A 4,453-nucleotide genomic window follows, 5' to 3' on the forward strand; every position below is an offset into this window, starting at 1 on the left:
CAAATTGCTGAACCAAATAAGTCATATCCAAGCAATATCGGAACAACATATAAGTCTGATATGTAAGAAATAGATTTAAATGAGAAGGATAGATGTGACGCATATTCTAATTTCAATAATATAGGTTATTTCATCCAATATCTTGGACCTTCACGTGCTAACCTACCAAATTCATATGACAATGTGTTTGATTAAGTTTATTCTGATGATCACGTAAGTGCTTCACTCAAGTTATTCGATATTATATTTTTTTGTTGTTTTATTGGTTATTAGCTAAAATCAATATAAATTTACAACAATATAGGTTAGTGTTAAACCAACTGATATGCATCAGCTGGTGTAGTCAACTTTTATTGTATATTTATATTGATTTTAGCTAATAGCAACAATCAAACAGTAGATATATATAATATCAAATTAGATTAAAGCACTAAACTAATCATTAGAATAAACTTGATCAAACTCACTGTCATATGAATTGGGTAAGTTAGTATCTGAAGGTCAAAAGATTTTGGAACAAATATCCAATATGATTGAAATTAGAATATGCATCACAATTTTCCTTCTCAATTGAATGACTTCCTTATATATCACTCTTATTTGTCTCGATTATATTGCTCAGATAAAACATATTTCGTTCAGCAATATGTTGCTGAGAAGTAGCATGTATTGTTCCTAGTGCATCACTAGTCGCATTTTCATAATCAATATAAGACATCGTTTTGCTACCTAAATATGTGTTTGTGTTTCCTGCATTCACATTCAAATTGTAGTCATTAATTGTCATATTTCCATTACCTATCTCAAACATTATTTGGCTATCTGAACGTGTTGTTTTAAGAGATACATTGAATTCCAAGTTGTACTCACATTGAGTATGAGGATTCCAAGTGTTAAATTTCTAGTCAGCTCGATGTGTAATGTTTCCTATAATTGAGTGTTGTAGTCTTGGTGAACCAAACATTTCCAATAATGGTCTATATTGATGATGTTGAAGCACACCACCAAACCAAACATTTCTAATAATGGTCTACATTCATGTTGTTCAAGCATATTACCAACATTATTTTTCATAGAGAAAATAGGTTTTTAATGAATTCTCAATGTTGGGATAGTGGGGTTGAACCTGAAATTTTGGAGGATAGAATCTCTTGAATTGAACTCTCCCCTCTAGAAAAAATATTACTAGTATTGGGAGTTCAAAATGGAAATTCTAGTGCATTTTTTATTTGATTAGGAATTTTATTTTTAAGATGGGGCATTAGCCCATATTTTCTATTGTTACTCTTTTGTTGAGATTCACTTTAAGATTTTTGGCCTTATGTACGATCTACATCTGCGCTCATCTAGAGATCTCGAATTGTTGAAGCGATATTTCTGAGATTTTGTTTCAAGAATTGTGGCACTTGTAGAACATCTTATGAAATTGGAGCTACACNCCCACCCCCCCCCCCCCCCCCCCTTGAAAAAAACATATTCATTTTTATGGAGGAAGTCTATCGAGTGTATAACATGCCTATAACAAGAACAAGGACTAAGCAGTCTAATTTTCTTCTTCTATAAACACATAAAAACATTTATTTATAATTAAAACAACATCAAAACTACAGAAATGGTGTTATGACATAAAGAAAAGATGAATTCAAGATTTTCTAGAGAAAAACTAAAATCTAAAAAGCAATTGATGTTACAATCACAACAAGTATAATATCAATTAAATCTCTCTTTCATAGGTAACCAAACCAAATTTATTTATATAAAACATCAAGGGTTTTGAGTTGAATATATATTTTTAGAGATATCACCTTTGTAGTCATAAGATTTCATTAAATTCACCATTTTATGAACATTCTCTGTTTCGTGATCAACTAGCACCACCCGAACATCATCTATAATACCATAATAACTACTTTCCATTGAATTTCTATTTCTCCAGAAATTTCAAAAATGGAGATTCAATATAAGAATTTTCTATATAGAAACTTGAATTTATTGGAGTCACAATTAACCCTTTTGGAGGTATTATATAGTAATTTCAATGGTAAGTGAGTATGTTTAAATAATTGTTTGGTCCTTATATTATGGGTTTGGTCCACTTTTAGTTCTCATATTTTTTTTAATAAATAATTTTAATTAATATAATCATTAGGTTTGGTCTTAATACTAATGAAAGTTTAATATTTAACAAAGAAATATATTTTTACACCTTATCTTCTTCCTCTAAAAAACACTAGGTTCTAAACCTAATAAGGCCCTAAACAATATATGTGAAACCCTAAATAACAGAAGTCTCTAAACCCTTAATTCTAAAAATTCCTAAACTCTAAACCAAAAAACACAAAAAAACCCTAAGTCCTAAACCGTAAACCCTTAAATACCTATGCAACACTAATCATTAAAAATCCTATAACCCCCTGAAGCTAAAATAACTCTAAGATCTAAACCCTATAAAAACCTAAATAGTATATGCTAAATCCTTAAAAAAAACAAAACAAAAAAAACCTAAGCCTTAAATCAGTTAAGTAATTAAGGTGTTATTTTACAATAAATGTGAGTGGTAAGACTGTTGTATTATGACCCTTATATGAGAGTAATTAAGTTTGTCTAAGTTATTAGACTAACAAGTGTATCAAAATATGTACCCGAGAATTAATGTAGTCAGACAAAATTCTAATTAAGTTAATGATTTTTCATGTGCATCTCATTTAGTATATTTGATTTGTCAATGTGGAGTAGACTAATGTAAGCATTATTTATTACCCTTAAGAGTCTGGTCGAACGGATCATATATAGCCAACGATAAACCTCTTAAATAAATTTCAAGTTTCCTCCCGGTAGGTAGATATGAATTTAGAAGGATGGTAGTAGTGGGCTAATAAAGAGAAGTCATACTATTACCAAATAGATTAAGCGACTTTATAGGTCAATGCGGGTAACAATTATAAAAATACTTCTATAGAAGCGGGAAGATGTTAATATAAGCATCTCACAAAGAAAACTAAGAAGGGATATTAGTTACTACACCTGGTGAGTTCAGTAGCCATGAAATTAGTCATTTCCAAGTCCACCCGTAGACGACTTCCTTGCAATCCAAAAGTAGCAATAACGACCAAAGGGCTTTCATCAAAAAAATAAGAATGACCAAAGAAAAATGACAAACCTTGACCAATGAATATCTTTTGTGTTCTTTTGTAAACATTTTATTTAAGTAGACCAAGATATCACAATCTGATAACAAATAGCATACTCATTCCTGACAATATTATTACTATTCTAGTGGTGGATAAAACTTGAAATATATTAGACTGTATATTGACTAATCATGGTCAGTAACTGTATCAATAACTTTGTGCCACGAGATACCAGGCAAAGTGATGATCTCTCATGTTAGTATTTTCGTTATAAAATTGTAGGTTTATTACACAATTTTTATGGTTTAGCTACATATTATGTAGTTTGATTTAGAAATTTGGGGCACGCATTCTTAAATATTTTTTATTGACTTCTTTAAATTTGAAGACTCTTGAAGAAATTTCTGGATATGCAACTGTAGTCACCCCTAACTTGCTTCGAATTGAGACATGGTTGTTATTGTATTCAGACACGATAAGGTAACATCATTATAGTGCATCTTCTTTTATTGAGATGAAATAAATATTTTCGTACTTTTAACAATTTATACTGCATAAGAATATAAAGTTTTACTACATACTACTGTATACAAAGAAGCCTTGAATGAATGAATATGCATTCCATGCTTTTCAAAGTAAAGAAGAACGGAGAAGGCAAATAATGATCATGAAAATATATTGCACTCAGGAAATAGGAATAAGGTGCTTGTACCTATTCCAAGGCAAGGTATGCATTAACAGATGGTCTCCTTCCCTCATTTCTTGTAGTAACTTACAAATTCCGTTCCGTGGCAACTCCGACATTTCCCAGTCCATTCATAGACAACTTCCTTGCAATCCTAAAGTAGAAGTAATGACCAAAGGGCCTTCATAAAATAATAAGAATGAACATAGAAAAATGACAACACTAGACCGATGAATATCTTTAGAATTCTCTTGACAACATATTTTTTGGGTAGACAAAGATATTACACTGTGATAGCAAATATCATACTCATTCCTGCTAATATTTTTAGTAGTCTAGTGGTGGATGAGATTTGAAACAGATTAGACTGTATATTCACCAATCATGATTAATAACTCAATAAATAAATTTGTCCCACAAGATATCACAACAAGTGTTGATCTTTTTTTTTTCTTAAACAAAGAAATCCCCGAGGGTCATTGGCACAAAGTTTGAAACTTGACGGATAATTGGCCCACACCTTTTTGATTTTCCACTTAAATTGTAACGACCTGTTTAGTCGTTTTGAGCAGCTGATTTTTTTTCTGGAAAAACTGTGTGAGTCGACGGAACCCACGACGGACCGTCATGGACACGA

Source organism: Solanum pennellii, chromosome 10 (genome assembly GCF_001406875.1).
Source record: "Solanum pennellii chromosome 10, SPENNV200".
In the NCBI taxonomy this organism is placed as follows: domain Eukaryota; kingdom Viridiplantae; phylum Streptophyta; class Magnoliopsida; order Solanales; family Solanaceae; genus Solanum; species Solanum pennellii.